Source organism: Desmodus rotundus, chromosome 2 (genome assembly GCF_022682495.2).
Source record: "Desmodus rotundus isolate HL8 chromosome 2, HLdesRot8A.1, whole genome shotgun sequence".
In the NCBI taxonomy this organism is placed as follows: Eukaryota; Metazoa; Chordata; class Mammalia; order Chiroptera; family Phyllostomidae; genus Desmodus; species Desmodus rotundus.
Window position 1 is genome coordinate 103237275 of NC_071388.1, and position 18770 is coordinate 103256044.

Here is an 18770-nt window from a genome sequence, read left to right on the forward strand (position 1 = left end):
AAATGCTTTCAATTACTGTATTTTACTTTTTTTTTTTGCATGTAAGAAGCATGCTAAGAGACACTTTTTTCCTGTGTCTGTCTCTCCCATTAACTGTTCAATAACTTTATGATTTTATGAATTAGAAGTAGCTGGTTCCTACTTTCGGGGAACAAACATGAAGCCCAAGGATGTAACAGTAATGTGGTTTCTTAACCTCAAAAAAACTTTTAGGAAACATTCATTTAACTGACATGGCATTTTACTCCCAGCTAACTTTCTAACTGAAGGTCATGAAGTCCAGAAAAAGAATATAATTATTTTAATATCATGATATTGCTCACTTCTCATCCGGTGGCAAAAGGAAAAATGGAAAAACCTTAATTCTGTATAACACAGAACTTGTTAATAATTTAAATAATTTATTAACTTAAATCTCTTAAAAGAAACTAATTGTACATCTCTAAATACTCTTCCAATGTTTAATTCAACAAATTCTTTGCTCTTAGAAGTCTGTTCAATTTTGCCCCTTCTTCTGGATGTGGTCAAACACTGTTCTCAACTCTTCTAGCAGCCATCCAGAAAGCAACCTTTTTCTCAGATTGTGTCTGACTTCTACATAGCTGCCTGAGCTCGCTTTATTTCACCCATCTTCTCTAATTCACACTCTTCTCTGCCCCTTTGCTCTTCTCTCTATTTTCATGTAAGCTATCAGAAGAAATATAGTATTTTGCTGTGTATAATGCGCATCCACACTTTTGGCCCAAACTTTCAGGAAAAAATTTCATTTTAATTTTTTATTCAATTATTTATTTATTTATATTTAGATAAGTTTTTTTGTATTACAAAGGAATTTTAGCATTTATTTTTGAACATATTATGAAGCAAGAACTTTTATGTAACAACTAATTACAAAACACAAGAACAGATACAAGGTATTTCAGATACCACCCATGTATAATGTGCAACCTTATTTTCCCTCAAAAATTTAATGTGCAAAAAAGTATGCATTATACACAGCAAAGTATGGTGATGTGGTAACACTTCTGTTCAAAGTACTCACCTATCTGATTCACAACCAAAATAAGTTAAATTCAGTTCAACCCATTAATAGAAATACTTTGAATTTAAACTTAAGTTTTCCATACCACATACAATATGTTGAACTTAGTTCTACATAGACTATTTCTGAGTGTTTTCAGCTTTTATGTATAAGCAGGTTACCTAAAGCACAGAAGGAAAAGGGACCAAAAGGATATCTTTCCCAAATCTCTTATTTAAAAAAATACATGTTTTGGCCATCATATATTGCTATTATTATAAATGTATATATACAGTAAGACATTTTTAGGCTATCTGCTCAGCTTACAATGTTCTTAAACTTCTTATTCACAGCGGCTGGCTTTCTCTCCCTCACAGCAGAGTCATACATACCAGTGATTCTTGCTTAAACTTTGGGACCCTCTCAAAGGAAGTAACAGTGAACTTTGGATTCTCCTCAGTCTTAATATCCTGGTAAACAGCCCATCATTCAAGAGCCATGTCAAGCATAATCTCACTATACTTCCCATGACTTGTCTAGACACTTAAAGAATTGTCCCACTGTGTTTCTATTACTCTACCGTAGTAATTTCCACAATACTATAATTCTTCATTAGATTTTAAGTTCCCTGAAACCAAGAGCTTTTGTCTTTAGCATCTAACACAATACCTGACTTATCAAAAGGTCAAGTGTATTTGCTAGAATTCACTCAGTGTGTTAAATTGGATATTTCATACTGATCAAATCTCTAATTAGCTGTTCTATGTTTTTTATTAAAATTGGAAATTATTTCTGAAAAATCGAAGTTTATTTGGTAGGTAATTAATTTTTTAAAAATGGGCTCCATGCAGGGAATCATAAGAAAGCATCCACACTTAGTAACAGAAGACATGTAGGAAACATATGTACAGACCAAGTCAGATTATGCCTATACCACTAACGACCCTCTGTAACATAAATTAAAAATAAAATGGGTAATCTAATAATTGAATATATATGTATTTTTAAAAACTCCAAAACTCAACAACAAAAATCCAAACAGCCCAATTAAATAATGGGCAAAGGACTTGAATAGACATTTTTCCTTTTTTAAAAAAAGTTTATTTTTTTAATTGTTGTTCCAGTATAGTTGTCTCCATTTTGCCCCTACCACTGCCCCCACCCCAGCCATCCCCACCTCCTACCCTCAATCTCCAACCCCCACACCTTGGCTCTGTCCATGTGTCCTTTATAGATGTTCCTGAAAACCCTTCCCCGCTTTCTCCCCCATTATCCCCTCTCATCTCCCCTCCAGTTACTGTCACAGTTTGTTCCCAATTTCAATGTCTCTGGTTATATTTTGCTATAGTATACAAAATATACAATGATATACAAATCGCCAATATGCACACGAAAAGACACTCACCATCACTAATCACCAAGGAAATGCAAATCAAAAGCACAGGGGGATACCATTTTGCATCAATTAGTATGGCTATTATTATTTAAATTTTTTAAACTTATATTGATTCTTGAAGGAGGGGAAGGGAGAAATGGAGGAAACAAAATTGATGAGAGAGAAACATTGATTGGCTGCCTCCTGCATGCCCTCAACTGGGGACCGAACCTGCAACCCAGGCATGTGCCCTGGCCTGGAATCAAACTGGCAACTTTTCAGTTTGCAGGATGATGGCCAACCAAATGGGCCACACTGGCCAGGGTGGCTATTATTTTTTTAAAGCCAAAAAATAACAAGTATTGGTGAGGATATAGATTAACTGGAACACTTGTGCATTGCTGGTGGGCATGCAAATGGTATAGCTGCTATAGAAAAAGAGTACCATGGTTCTGAAAAAAATTAAATTAAGTTTATAATTCATCAATTATACTTCTGAGTCTATACCCAAAACGAATGAAAGCAGGACTCAAACAGGTATTTGTACATCAATATATATAGCAGCATTATTCACAACAGACAAAAGGTAGAAGAAGCAAACAACCCAAATGGCCATTAGCAGATGAATGAACAAACGAGATGTGGTACATGCATACAACACACTAACATTCAGTCTTAAAATGGAGTGAAATCCTAATATATGCTGCAATATGGATGAATCTTGAAATCATTGTACTGTAAGTGAAACAGGCCAGACACAAAAGGACAAATATTGTGTGATTCCACACGAGTTTCCTAGAATAGTGTATTAAAGAGTCAGAAACTAGAATGGTTACCAGAGGCTGGGTGGAGGAGCTAATGGAGAGTTACTGCTGGGATAATGAAAAAGTTCCTGAGATGGATATAGGGTAACAGTTGCACAACAATATGAATTTACTTAATGCCACAGAACTTACACTTAAAAAATGGTTAAAACAGGAAATTCTGTGTTATCTATATTTTACCACAATTTAAAAAATCAAATGTGTAGTACACAAATTTAAAAAATAAATGTAATCTTTCTTTTCTTATTGATATGCACTTTAAAAATCTTTCTCTAAGATTATGGACTTTTCTAATATCATATCTTACACTTTAGTAATAAATAATACATAAGTTACAGAAACAAAAATTCAAAGTATTCTTGAAAGTCAAATCTCAAAAGTTTGTCTCAAAACTGTGTAACAAGGAAAGACAGTTATTTATTAACTTCTTCCTGATTCTACATTTCTTTCCCAGAGAGAAAAATGCTTAATATTTCATTCTATTCAGCTATGAAATTATGACAGTAGAATTTATTTCAGATCTCCAGAGCTAAGCCAGGAAAACCTAGCTTCATTCCAGTCCAAACGCAAATTAATGTTTTCAACAGTATGGCATTTATTAAGAAATGCTAGCAGTCAAAAGTCTTATGTTCCTCTAATAACTCCTTCAGGCCATCTCACGAAATGATATCATCCTTACCAAATAAAGCCCAGTATGCAATACCCACATACACAGTACTTTCTATGAGAACAGTCACTACTACTAATATTAAAAGAGCCAAAGATTGTGACAAATATACTATAAAAGAGATTTTTTACACTGAGCAAGGTAAACTCTAAAAGCATATTATAGGAATAATATCCTTCAACATGTAAAGAAATGGTAAATACAAATTATAAAAAGATTTCTACACATGCTATCTCAAACACTGTTTTTTTAATTTATTTTTATTTTTTTATTTGCAATTGGTTTTTCTTTTTTCTCTTTTTTTTAGCAGCATGTGTAATTTTATAAGGTGTCTCTACCATGATATTTTGTAATAAAAAAGTATTAGATATAAAAAAATAATTTCTAAATCACACATTCAATATGTGATAAATAAATAATACGTACAATTCTTAGGGAAGTTCAAGTACCTAAAGAACTATATAAAAGTAATCATTTTAAGTAAGATTCAAAAACTATTACTGTTCATGGTGCTTCCCACAAGCGAACAGATGCCCAAGGAGAAAGAATATAAACAGTTGCCCATTAAATGAAGATACTGTGATGACTGACATAAGTTTGCTACACTCTTATACTTTCTTTAGATTTGCCACATTTAAAACACACTCTATACTTAGGCATCTCCTTTATGTTTTCAACCACTGTGCCATTCCCCTGAAATTTTGTTGAGAGACAATGCAATAAAAATCATTTTATTTTAACTATTAACAAAATTATGTAACCCAGGGAGGTTAGAAACAAGAACGTTTTCTAATGGTTTTCATTCTATAGTCACAGTATTTTTATGTATATTGTAGGTTTTCTTTTCAAAGTTTAATTTTTCATCAAAGGTAATAAATTTATATGATTTTAAATTCCAAGTAGTGCCTTCTGCTTCTGAGAAGATGGAGCACATGTACTTTTTCCTATTCCACCTGGCAAGTACAACTAAAACCCTAGCCATTATATGTAAAACAAATATCAGAAGGCTATAACGGGTTGAAAGAAGATGACTAGGGCCTTCAGAACCCAAGGAACATCATAGTGATCAGTCCTCTGGGTTCTTTTTGCCTCACATGTCCTAGACTTGGAGCTGTTGACTCCAAGCTGGCAACCCAGAAACCCCAATGGACAGAAATAAAACAGAACACTACAGCCCCCAACAAAAGCTGACTCCCTATAGCCAAAGGACCAGGAAAGGGACAACTTAAGGTAGAAAACTTTTAGGCCCTGGCTGATGTGGCTCACTGGATTGAGTGTCTGCCTGTGAACCAAAGGGTTGCCAGTTGGATTCCCAGTCAGGGCACATGCCTGGCTTGCGGGCCAGGTCCCAGTATGGGGATGCACAAGAGGCAACCACACATTGCTGTTTCTCTTCCTCTGTTTCTCCTTCCCTTCCCCTCTCTCTAAAAATAAAATCTTAAAAAAAGAAATCAGAAAACTTTTGGACAATAACTGCTCTACTCTAGCCAAATACCTCAGAAACTGCAGCCTCACCCCCTACCCTTCCCAGCAAAGGCTGAGTGGGGAGCCAAGCTTCCAACCTTGCAAGGCCTTGACCATTTCTGTGGTTCCTCCCCAATTACCCACTGCTGTGGTGTCAAAGAACACCAAGTAGGGAACTGGAACTTTCATGCCTGTCAGAAGGTAATGTGGCCCCCTCGCCCCCATGTAGAGAGGCTCCCTCCACCTTCCGGCTGGTGTGATGTCAGAGGAGGACTAGTGGAGACAGGCCTTTGTCTACTCCCAAGTAGTTTGGAGAGGCAGAAAAGACAAACTGCCTGTCATAAGATTACTATTTCTTTTCAGAAAGTAAGGGCTTTGAAGTAATCACTAGATTCATTAGAAGAAGAAAATAATAGGAGTATACAGGGTTTATAGCAAAATTTCAAGGGCTGAAAAAACTTTCAGATTTTCAAACTGATGTTAATTTTAAGTGTTCTGCATTAGAACATGAAAATTCAGACTACCATATAACTGTGGTGTCATTACTGAAATAAGAGAAAAAAAATCAGAGGCACATTTCAAGAGAACATGCCATTGAACCTGTCTGACTTTGGAGTGAAGCAAATACTTTAACAACATCCAGTCCCTGTAGTTCACAATCTTGAAAGTCAAAAACCATGTAAACTAGAAAGTCGCAGGGATTCAATGATGGGGATGCTGATAACTGAGTTCTGAAGCAATACTGGAAAAAGGCAATTAGAGAAAAATCCATTAATGTCTTATTTTGTTTAATACTAGATAGAATGCATGCCCTGATGGGTATGGCTCAATTGGTCGGGCATTGTCCTAAAAAGTGAAAGGTGGCCAGTTCCATTCCTAGTCAGGGCACTTGCCTCAGTTGTGGGTTCAGTTCCAGGTCGAGGCATGTACAAGAGGCAACCATCTGATGTTTCTCACAGCGATGTTTCTCTCCCTCTCTCTCTCTCTCTCCCCCCTCCCTGCTCTCTAAAAATAAATTTTAAAAAAATCTTATAATATTAGAATTCACACTGAATGATGACCACATGATATGACTCAGAAAATATATATTTTTCTAAGAAAGCTACAAATGCATCACAACTTTTTTCCCTTATTTTTACTTTCATGTAGCAGCATTTGTAGATGCCAAAAGTCCTCATTATGAGGCAAGTCTTAGTTTTTTAATCAGTTAGAAAAAAGAAAGCATAGTTTATGATGAGAAATCAGTCATTTTTAAATGATTCAATGATATCCCTCTTGTGTTTCTCTACAACATTTTAAAAGTTAGAATTTTATGAACACTTTGAGAAAATTTATTAAAATCTCATCACAACAAACTTCAATCACAGATGTCTGGGCTACTTCATCGTGGCCTTCACTAGGATTAGAAAATCTGGTCAGGATACTGTAAACAATTCATTTGCAATGAGGTTTAATTTGTGGTTAACAGGTTAAAATTAAGATCACCAGATTAAATGAATGCACTGAAAAATCTTTTTTAACATAGTAACATGGAAAAATTAATTGTTAGAAGCAACTTGTTTTCCCATTTTAAAATACCTATGAATATTAATATTTTACTTGCACATGTAAATCCAAAAAAGGAACATATAGAGTTCCTTTTTCCTACAGGGTTCCTATAGGGAAACCCTATATGTTCCTTTTTTATTAAAAGACTAAAGCTTCTTTTTCTTCTTCTTCTTCTTCTTCTTCTTCTTCTTCTTCTTCTTCTTCTTCTTCTTCTTCTTCTTCTTTTTGCTTATACAGATTGACCAAAGTGTAAGCAATGCCATCTATTTTCAACACAACTAATTCCGGGTGAATGGATTTTTAGTTTTCATCGCAATATAGGATATTTTCATTTCATCTACACTATGGTACAGTTGTCCTTTTTGTCTCCTGCTTGGAATAGTACTCCTGAGCATTGTTTTTCAGCACAATTTGAAGAAGATAACCAATCCAAAAACAATCAATTACATACTTCGCTTATTAATGAAAGGCTACCTAAAAAGAAAACAAATTGTAAATTAGTAATATTTAAGTTTTTAAAAAGAAGCAGCTATTTTTCTAGCCTCATAAACTCTTTTAGATCAGGTTGACAACCATCAGCTTTTGAAATGTGAATTCCTATTGCCAAAGTAAAGGTTTCATTTTTATAATACCATATGGTGCACTGTATATCTTTCGGCTCTTCCATCAACCTTCTGTCCACAGAGATGCTGGCCAGGAGCCTGCACCTACCTAGGGGCAGTCCAGGTTTGTATGTGGGTGCTTAAACTAACAAACACATCAACAGGCAAACAAACAAGAATTACTAGAAAAGCTACCAAGAATGCTAAAGTTTACACAACATAGGAAATACGGTCAGTAATACCGTAGTAACTATGTACAGTACTGGAAATATCAGGGGGAGCACTTTGTAAAGTACTTGATTGTCTAAACACTATGCTGTACACCTGGACCTAATACAAAATAATACTGAATGTAAACCATAATTTTAAAAAGTGTGAAAAATAATGCTAAAGTTGAAGAAAGTCCACATACCATGCTTTATCAGTTTGCATATATTTGCTCAAGAAAAGCAGTAATGTATAATGAAGGACTTGAAAAAATAGCTTTTTTCACTGTTATGTTTTCCACATATCCTAGAAGAGTGGGATGCTAAAAAATGTGTGTAGGCTGATAAAATTTAGCACATATTTCCAAAGCTGGTCATGAGAAAATTAAAGAAATTTAACAAGAGGAATGAAAAATTAAATCAAACTAAGAACTCTAATTTAACTATGAGAACTATCCTTGTAGTCTGAAGACCTGGGTTCTAGTCTTGCTTTGTTGGTGACATATGCTGCAACTGGAATGATACAAAAATCACTTCATTGTGAAATGTAAAAGTTATGTAATGAAAAAAGGATGAGAACTCTGTTCTTAAAAGGCACTTTATAAGTATAAGGCATTGTTAATGACTAAAAACTGTGCTGCCAAACATAAATTATTTGATAATTTCTCACTTTAAATAATAAAAAATCTAAAAGTTAACTAAAATAAAGAATTGCTCCTGAAGTTTTAAATGAAATCTTTGCAAGACCCAAGATGGCGACAGAGTTAAGTGGAAGATACACCAACCTTCACCCATGACCAAACTGGAATTACAACTAAACCATTAAAAAATCATCCTGAATAACCAACTGAAGACAGGTTGGAGAACAGCCTCATAAACAAGGACTTATGGAAGAAACCATGTTACCATATTGAGACTGATAGGAAGTGCAGAGGCACCAGAGGCCTGGCTGGGCTTCCACAGGCAACAGCTGAAGGTGCGGAGGAGTATTTCAGCAGCTGGGGGCGGGGGGAGTGGGTTTCTCTGAGAAGTGTGGTGTCTAAACCCCAAGGGGGTTCCCCAGCCTGGAGCACCAGAACCAGGAAAGGTGCCCACATAACAACTGGTAATGAAACACAGTGGAGGTTCTGCCCACCAAGGAGACAGCTAGAGACTCAGACACCCTTCTAAAGGGCAAATGCACAAAATTCATTTGCAGCCACTTACTCTGGACTCTGGTGGAGGGAGGGCAGAGGCAACGAGAGTGGTGTGACATTCTGGGGTTGGTGGATCAGTGGAGAGAGCTAAAGGATCCCTGTGCACAGTCATTCCTCATACTAAAGAAGCCATCTTTCTCAGGCAGGGCATTCCCCTCAATGTGGCATCAACCTGGGAGGAAGCAATAGCGCCACCAGCAGGAATTGCTCTAGGTCAACTCTGCTCTAAATTCCACCAGGAAACTGCCAGAAATCATAAATGAATTTGGTAAAGTAGTAAGACACAAAATTAATCCAGAAATCAGTTGCATTTTTATATGCCAACAACAAAGTATCGGAAAGGGAAATTAAGGAAATAATCCCATTCACAATTGCTTTAAAACCCTGGTAATAAAATAGAATAAAATACTTACTAATAAATTAACCAAGAATGTAAAAGGCCTTTACTTAGAAAATTGTAAGACACTGAGGAATGAAACTGAAGAAAATACAAATAAGTGGAAGCATATACCGTGTTCATGGATACAAAGAATTAACATCATTAAAATGTCCATACTATCCCAAGAAATCTGTAGATTCAAAGCAATTCCTATCAAGATATCTATGACATATTTCTCAGAACTACAACAAATATTCCAAAAATGTATGCAGAACCACAAAAGACCCCAAATAGCAACAGCAATCTTGAGAACAAAGTTGAAGGAATTGTGCTATCTAATATCAAACAATACTATAAGGCCACAGTAATCAAAACAGCATGGTACTGGCATAAAAACAGATATGTAAATCAAAGGGACAGAATAGAGAACCCAGAAATAAACCCACACTTTTACAGTTAATTAATATTTGACACAGGAGGCAAGCACATACAATGGGCTAAAGATAGTCTATTCAATAAATGTTGTTGGGAAAATTGAATAGCTCTGCAGATAAATGAAACTAAACTATCTTCTCACACCACACACAAGAATAAATTCAAAATGGATTAAAGACTTAAATGTTAGTCCCCAAAACATAAAAATCCTAGAAAAAAGCATGGGCAGTGAAATCTCAGACAATGCCCATAGCATTATTTTTTCCAATACATCTCCTCAGGAAAGGGAGGCAAAAGATATAAACAAATGGGACTATATCCAATTATAAAGTTTTTGCACAGCAAAGGAAAACATCAACAAAATAAAATCACCAAACCCTTATTATACAAAATGTTAAAAAGATTTATCTAAGAAAAAGAAGGTCAAAAATATGAACAGTAAAAATGACAGCAAACTCACAGTTATTAACAAAAGCTAAAAGCAAACTAAGCAAACAACTAGAACAGGAACAGAACCACAGAAATGGAGGGTTATCAACAGGGGAGTGGGAGAGGGAGAGAGGGGGAAAGGTACAGAGAATAAGTAGCATAAGTGGTAGGTAGAAAATAGACAGGGGGAGGGTAAGAATAGGATAGGAAATGTAGAAGCCAAAGAACTTATAAGTATGACCCATGGACATGAACTATAGGGGGGGAATGTAGGTGGGAGAGGGTGAGCAGGATGGAGTGGAGTGAAGGGGGGAAAATGGACAACTGTAATAGCATAATCAATAAAATATATTTAAATAAATAAATAAAAATTTTAAAAATCCTCACCAAAGAGTGTGTTTTTATTGACTTTAGAGAGAGAGTAAGGGGGAGAAAGATGGATTGGTTGCCCCTCTCTTGAGCCCCGTCTGGGGATCAAGCCTGCAACCTATATATGTGCCCTAAGTGTGAGTCAAACCTGCAACCTTTTGGTGCGTGGGACAATGCTCCAATTAACTGACTGAGCCAGCCAGGGCTACTTTAGATTTTAAAAGAGTACTTTAGAAAGCCACATTCATGCCTAGAACAGTGTCTAAAATACGAGCACATATTTTTCAATAAATAAATAAGTAATTTTGGCACTAAATGGGGGAAAGGGAGGAAAAAAATAAAAGCAGCTAATTTTTGCTGAGCACATACAAGCAATGGAACATTTGTTAATTGCTCCATATGGCTATAATGCATTTAATTCATGAAACTTCCTTATGAGGCACACATTCCACAGATGAGGAAACTACCATTTAGGAAAATTAGGAAACATGCCTATGGGTCACACGAAGCTATTAAGTGAACTGAAATTCAGACAAAGATTTCCCTGAATTCAAAGCTCATGCACAAATACACTTACACTAAAGCTATTATACCATAAATTATTATTGTAAAATGCTGAAAAATAAGTACCTGATTAACAGGAAGCTCCACTACCCTAGCAAAACTCAGGGACTTTTAAAATGATACTATGTAATAGTTATTATACAGCACCATTAAATTAATTCTTCAGGCAGAGATTCTTACTAGATATTACCTTTAAAATCCACAGATTAGGTAAGTATGATATGAACATATTTATATTGTGCAATGTCACTAGACTGAATTTTTCTTCAGATCGGAAAATAGGAAGGCTGAAAGCCTATAATGGGAAGAGACAGAAGCTATATTTTTGAGTCTTACTCATGCTGCCTGGCCTACCTTCCATTTTCTCCTGGAATTTCTATTCTTTTATTTACCTGCAGGGGCATTAATATAATTTTTAAAAGTATTTAATAAGACTTTTAATAACATGTTTCCATACTGTGATCAAAGCTTTACTAGTAGCTCTCTACCCCACACCCTTGCAATGTTTCCTAAAAAGTAAAAGGCAGCTTTTCAGTTAAAAACAAAGTGTGGTGGGGAGAATACCATAAAGTTTCCATACAGCAGAAAGCAACATACTATGATTTCCAAATGCAAAGTTTAACCACAAAAATTTTAAAATACTGTCCATTCAAAATTAGAGCTTAAGAATTTAGATAAATTCTAGTTTGTCAACAGCAAAAAATATTTTTATTACATTTTATTGATTATGCTCTTACAGTTGTCCCAATTTTTCTTCCTTTGCCCCGCCCCCCCATACCTCCTACTCCCTCAGGAAATCACACCACCACCATTGTTGATGTCCATGAGCCATGTGAGTAAGTTCTTTGGCTACTCCATTTCCTACACTGTATTTTACATCCCCATGGCTATCTGTGACTACCAACTTGTACTTGTTAATCCCCTCACCTCTTTACCATTACCCCCAAGCCCCCTTCCCATCTGGCAACCATCAAAACCCTCTCCATATCCATGATTCTATGTCTGTTCTTATTTGCTTAGGTTTTTTTTTATTCAATTGTTGATAGGTATGTGTTTATTGCCATTTTACTGTTCATAGTTTTGATCTTCTTTTTCTTAAAAAAGTCCCTCTAACATTTCACACAATAATGGTTTGGTGATGATGAACTCCTTTAGTTTTTTCTTGTCTAGGAAGCTCTTTATCTGCACTTCAATTATAAATGATAGCTTTGCTAGGTAGAGCAATCTTGGCTGTAGGTCCCTGCTTTTCCATGACATTGAATATTTCTTGCCAATGACTTCTAGCTTGCAGTTTCTTTTGAGAAATCAGTTGACAGTCTTATGGGGACTCCCCTGTAGGTAACTAACTTCTTTTCTCTTGCTACTTTTAAGATTCTCTACCTGTAACATTTGGCATTTTAATTATGATGTGTCTTGGAATGGGCCTATTTCCATCCATCTGGTTTGGAACTCTCTGTGCTTCCCGGATTTGCATGTCTATTTACTTCACCAAATTAGATAAGGTTTCTTTCATTATTTTTTCAAACAGATTTGCATTTTCTTGCTCCTTCTCTCTTTATCCTTCTGGTACCCCTATGATGCAAATGTTGTCATGCTTACAGCACCCAGAGGCTCCTTACACTATCCTCGTTTGGGGGGATTCTTTTTATTTCTTGTTTGTTCTGATTGGTTATATTTTGCTTCCTTATGTTTCATCACTGATTTGATTCTCAGCTTCATCCACTCCACTGTTGATTCCTTGTAACTTGCTCTGTATTTCAATTACTGTATCCTTTATTTCTGCTTGGATCTTTTATGCTGTTGAGGTTCTCATTAAGTTCCTTGAGCATCCTTATAACCAATGTTTTGAATTCTGCATCTGATAGATTGCAAATCTCCATTCTGTTTAGTTCTTTTTTTGGAGTTTTGATCATTCTTTTATTTGGGCCATGTTTCTGTCTCATTTTGGCAGCTTCCCTGTGTTTGTTTCTATGTATTAGAGCTGCTATTACTCCCTGTCTTAGCAGTGTGGCCTAAAGTAGTAGGTGTCCTGTAGAGTCCTGTGGTACAGCCTTCCCTTTCACCCAAGCCAGATGCTCGAGCTGCGCCCTCCAGGTGGGCTGAGTACACCCTCCTCTTGTAGTTGAGCCTTCATTGCTGTTGGCAGGTCAATGGGAGGGATTTACCCAGGCTAGTCAGCTGTAAGCACTGACTGTGACCACTGACCACCAAACTCTGCCCTCTGTGGAGGATGATCTGTGCAGGGGCAGGGTGATTGTGCTCTGATGTGGTCTGTAGCTGCCCACTGGGTGCACAGGCTCTGGTGTTTTCCAGGTGGGGTAGGCCAAGGTCAGCCACCACCTGTGCTCTGCCCCAAGCCACCCAGCATGAGCTATAAAGCAAGTTGGGATGGCTGCTACTTGTGCTGGGCATGGAGGCTCCCCATAAAGCCAAATTGTGATCCAAAGCTGGCTGCTGCTAGTACTGGGCCTTGAGCCACTTAGCAAGAGGTAAGGGATCTGGGGGCTCACTGAAACTGGTTGTTGCTTGTTTGGCAGGATTTAGGAAGATGTGAAGATTGAGCCAAGATCAGCCATTCACATGGAAAAACCACTGTTAACAGCTTGGTGGGCCTGTAAGTTGAGTCGGGTGGAGCTTCATGGATTCATCAGGGTGGAGCCAACCATGTTAGCTAGGTTGATGGAGTCTCAGATATTGCACCAGCCTGCTGGCTCTGTGAGTAGAGCACTCAGAAAAGGGACAATGGTTTCTGCCCGCCTCTCTGTGTGGGAGAAAACTGTCTCCCAGCTCTCGTCCTGATGCCAGACACTTCGGTTCCTCCCCATATGCCACTGGTGTCTTTCAAGCTTCCACCCTGGTGCTAGACCTCAGAGGGAGTGATTCTGAGTAATTTGTGTGCAGCCTCTTTAAGAAAAACTGCTTGGGACTCCAGTAGTTTCTTTTATCGATTTCAACCCTGCTGGTTCTTACAGCCAGAAGTTCTGAGGGCATATCTTCCTGGTACTGGAACCCTGGGCTGGGGGTTCCTATTGTGGGGTTGGAACTCCTTGCCCCTAAGCTATTGCTCCCGAATTTTTATCCACCACACATCAGTGTGTGACCAGGCCGTTCCTCATCTCCTACCTGGATGGATGTGGTTTCTTTTATTCTGTAGTTGTCCAACTTCCGTTCAACTCAATTTCTGACAGTTTTGAGTGGTGGTTTTTCTATAGTTGTAACTTTGATGTGGTTGTGCAAGGAGGTGAGCCTTGTTTGCCTCTACCTCCATCTTGACTGTAAGTCTCATCAACTGTCCAAATCAATTGATGTTCTAAATTTGATGGAGAAATTTTATTACTAAAATTATGTAAATCATGGGCTTTTTTATATTCCATGGTAATGCCTTTCAAATGTTAGCATGTATCAAATTGACTGGAGGGCTTGTTAAAACACAGATTGCCAGGTCCTATCCCCAGAATTTCTGGTATCACAGGTCATGGGTGAGACCCAAGAAAATGTATTTCTAACAATTTCCCAGGTGATGCTGTTGCCACTGGTCTATGAACCACACTTTAAGAACCAGTGGTCTGTGCGGAGGAAGCTGAAGGAGGGAACAGAGGGAATAAAATGGTGATGGGTAGTGACTTGACTTGGGTTGGTGAACATACAATACAATGTATAAATGATGTATTGTAGAATTGTACACTTGAAACCTATATAATTTTGTTAACCAGCGTTACCCAATAAATTCAATAACAAGGGGAAAAGAGGACTAATTACTAGCGGGGGGAAAGAACCAGTGCTCTGTGGTAAGTTAGAATTGTGCACAGGTACTGCATGCCTAGGATTTCTAGTCCAAGACAGTAATTTGAATGCTTGTAAACAAGAGAAATAAGTTTTGTTTTTTGTTTTTCTGGGAGAAACTAACTAATTGGTATTCTGTAATTATCTCTGTGTATTTCTGGTTCCCCACATTACGAAAATATACTAAGAAGGAAATGAAAAACGACACTGAAGAAAAGTGGCTCAAGGTACCTGGACAAGATTTATCATGGACCTCTGCAAAGAGGTTGAGTTTTGAGGGGGTCTGGGGGCTAACATTTACTAATCATTTACTGCAAGTTAAGAATTAATATGAAGTTGCAACAGTGATATAGTTGTATGCTGCAGTAAGATTTCTTACTCCAGAAAACATATGAAAATGAAAATAATTTAAACTTTTGATACATATTCTAATAACAATATTAACAAAGAAAAATGAAAAGGTATGACTCATACCAATAACCCTAGCAAAGTACACTGCTTTTGGACAAGACACCAAAGAATATATTTTATTCTTCAAAAACCACAACTGCTCACTGAGGCACGGATTACATGAAATAATTCAATACTTTTTAATCTGGACATTATTATTTTACATCAAATGTAAACAATAGTTATTATATTACTTAGTATGTTAGTTTAAACACATTTTGCTAGAAAGTCATTATGCACATGGACTACAAATATTCCTTTGATAAAGAAAATAAATCTTTGGTGAAATTGGTCTTGATTAATCTGCTGGATACACATATGAAATTACTCTATATTGAGGAAGCTTAATTCAGGATGGTATCAATAAATAGCATCACATAAATGAGATTTATTGAAAATGAACAATCACAAGTTGGCATTTTAATGTTATTTCTAAAACTTTCGCTAGTACTTTAACTCAAAATATAGTTTGATATAATAATATATAATAACATGGTACATAAAATAAGACTATAAGTCAGAAGACAATGTAATAACACTTTTAAGGTGCTGAAATGGAAAAGCAGAAACAAAAAAACCCCACCAAGCAAGGAACTATACCCAGTGGAAAAATGAAGGCAAAATAATGACTTTCAAACATCAAAACAACAATTCTAAAAGAATTCAATGCTAGCAGATCTAGCCAGGTTTATGATAGATACATGGAGTAAGAGATCTCTCATTCTTTTCTTTAAAAGTCTACTAAGGGTATACTACGTGACACACACTATTTTAAATGCTGGAGATAGAGACAGAAAAGGTTGTAACTCCACTGAAGCTTACATAATAGAGTAAACAATCAATAAATACAGACATACTATGAAGGAAATGAAGACCACTAAAGAAACGTGGCTCAAGGTATCTGGACAGGTTTTGTCATGGACCCCTCTAAAGAGGTGAGTTTTGAGTGGGAGGAACTTAGCTCATATTAAACGTTTATTAATCGTTTAATATGAGCTAAGAATTGCTCTTTAAGTACTCTATATGTACTCACTCATATTAGAGCTAAAATATAAAGAATGTGAGACATACAGTCAGGCACAAAAAGATTTGGAGAAAGGGCATTCCATGAATAGAGGATACCAAGTAGAAAGGCCATGAAGGAAAACCAAGTTTGATATGTTTAATGACAAGAAAGAAGAAAAGTTTAAGTGAACTAAGATTTAATAAGCTTGGTCGAAGAACAAATTCAGTTAAGGCTTAACAAGTAGGCAGAAGTCACATGTAGGCCTTTTCATCCCTGGTTAAGGCATTTAAATTTCATAAAAAAGGCAGTGAATAAGTACTATAGGATTTTGTTAGTTTGATTTTAAAGGGACGTGACACGATCTGACTGAGATTTTTAAAAATCATTTTGGCTGTTGTGTAAAGAATGCTTACAAGCAGTAAGTAAGAATAGAAACGGGAAGATACTTAGGAGGATACTGCATTAACTGATAGCAACACATCAAGGGGCTTAGGCTAGAGTTTTAGCAGGGGAGACGGAGAGAAGTGAACAGAGTTAGGATATGTGGAAGTAGATATGATCTGCTATTAGACTGAGGAAAATGGGGGAAATAAGAGAGAATAAAGGAGGACTCCCAGGTTTGAGTCCTGAGCTACTTGCCTGAGTACATGGATGATGGAGTAATGACATCAATTACTCAACACTAATCGAGATGAGTTCCAGTTTAATAAATAAATTATAGTGTCACTTACTACAAGAACAGGTTTTTAATGTTAGTTTCTTCTCTACCTCTTTTTTAGGGAGAAGTGAGTAGGGGGAAAACATCAATAATCCTTTTTTGCTCAAGGTACATTTAAAATGCCTATTTAGACATCTAGTGAAAATGTCAAGTAAGCAACTAAATACATGTCTGGACCTCAGGCACAAGGTCATGGCTAAAATTATTTGTTAAATGAATACATCACGGAATCAAAGATGATTCTAGTTGAAGCTATTTTGGGGAAGGAGCACAATTTAACTCTTTCCCATGCAAAGCACAACCGCTGAGGAGATTCCTCCAAATCTCTAGGCCTTCTAATCTTAAGAACTCCAATCCAGTCTGCCATTTTCTCAATGAGTAAAGACTGATATAAGTTAAAGAAATAAACAGTAAAGAATCAAGACTGAAACATCCAAATCTTCTTACTCCTAAAGTAACATGGCCCCTACCCACCCTATCATATCAAATCCATGGAAACAGCTCACCTTTACTATCCTCCACTTGTTGCCTATTCTCTCCTGGTTACCTATGCTTCCAGGCTGGTTCTCCAATCTTCCCATACATGTTGATTTGTTTTTTACATTCTAAACAAGAAATCCCTCCTTATCTATAGCACTGCTTCAAATTTCTTCAGTTTTTGTCTTCTAATATCCTTTCCTTCTAAACAGGTTATAGCTCTCTATCCTTAAACTCCACACTTCAGATGGTCTCCCAGTTCCTACATTGCCTCAAAGTACAACCTACAATGCTTTCAAATACTTAATATTAAATCCCCTTTCTCCTACTTGAAGATCACTAAGACACTAACCACTATCTGAATCAACTGTCTCCAGGCAAGCATTGTGAGCCTACTGTCTAAGGAATAAACAACACAATCAACTGGACTCTGTTAGAAAAACATTAAAACTTTTATTTCTATTTATGTCTAATTTCTCCAATTTTATATTTTATGTATAGTTTATAATACACATAATTTGAGTATATTAGTACATGCATGTAATGTAAATAAATAAACTATATCTGTTGTCAAAATTTTTTACTATACACAATCATCTATAATAAAATGGCTAAAATGACAGCAGAATACTGACTCTAGGTATTGGGATTTGGGACACTGTAGCTGCTTGAAGGAACAGGAGGTAGGTGACACTGTTCATTTTTCTTCTCCACAAATTAATGCAGACTTCAGATCTTAAAGAGAAACTGAGCATACTCTCAGAATTAAAAAAAAAAGAAAAACTGAGGTACTCCTGGAAAAGAGTCTAATTAATATATCTTTTTCTCTTTTCCCTACTAAACCAAGAAGTGGAAAGTTTGGCTGTAGAAAAATTACACTAATTACAGTCAGTAAACTGCCTATCATTTAATGCTTGCTTACTGTGCATTATGGAGTCATACATCCCACTGAAGACTTACTTGGTTACTTGATTTTAGTATAAAATACAACTTGTAGTAGACACATGCCATTTTTTGAAAAGATTTTATTTACTTACCTTAAGAGGGGAAGGGAAAGGAAGGAGAGAGGGAGATAAACATCAATGTGTGGTTGCCTCTCGTACGCCCCCCTGTTGGGAACTGGCCTGCAATCCAGGCATGTGCCCTAACTGGGAATCGAAACTCAACCCTTTGGTTCGCAGGCCCGTGCACAATCCACTGAGCTACACCAGCCAGGGCACATGCCATTTTTTAAGGCTGCCCAGGATGTAAACATTA

At 36.6% G+C, this 18770-nt stretch overlaps 1 protein-coding gene and 1 long non-coding RNA gene across 17 annotated transcripts in view; one reads left to right on the forward strand and one right to left on the reverse strand.

Moving 5' to 3' along the window:
• LOC139440696 (uncharacterized) overlaps window positions 1-17787 on the forward strand; it is a 72402-nt gene extending 54615 nt beyond the window's left edge. The window contains exons 2-4 of one of the 3 annotated variants that reach the window (XR_011650877.1): window positions 11873-11911; window positions 15051-15127; window positions 17726-17787. This is a non-coding gene — a long non-coding RNA (uncharacterized lncRNA). The remainder of the gene's footprint in view (window positions 1-11872; window positions 11912-15050; window positions 15128-17725) is intronic. The other 2 variants (XR_011650876.1, XR_011650878.1) reach the window with 2 other exon arrangements.
• LRCH3 (leucine rich repeats and calponin homology domain containing 3) overlaps window positions 1-18770 on the reverse strand; it is a 144221-nt gene that overhangs the window by 104939 nt on the left and 20512 nt on the right. The gene's annotated exons all lie outside the window — the stretch shown is intronic.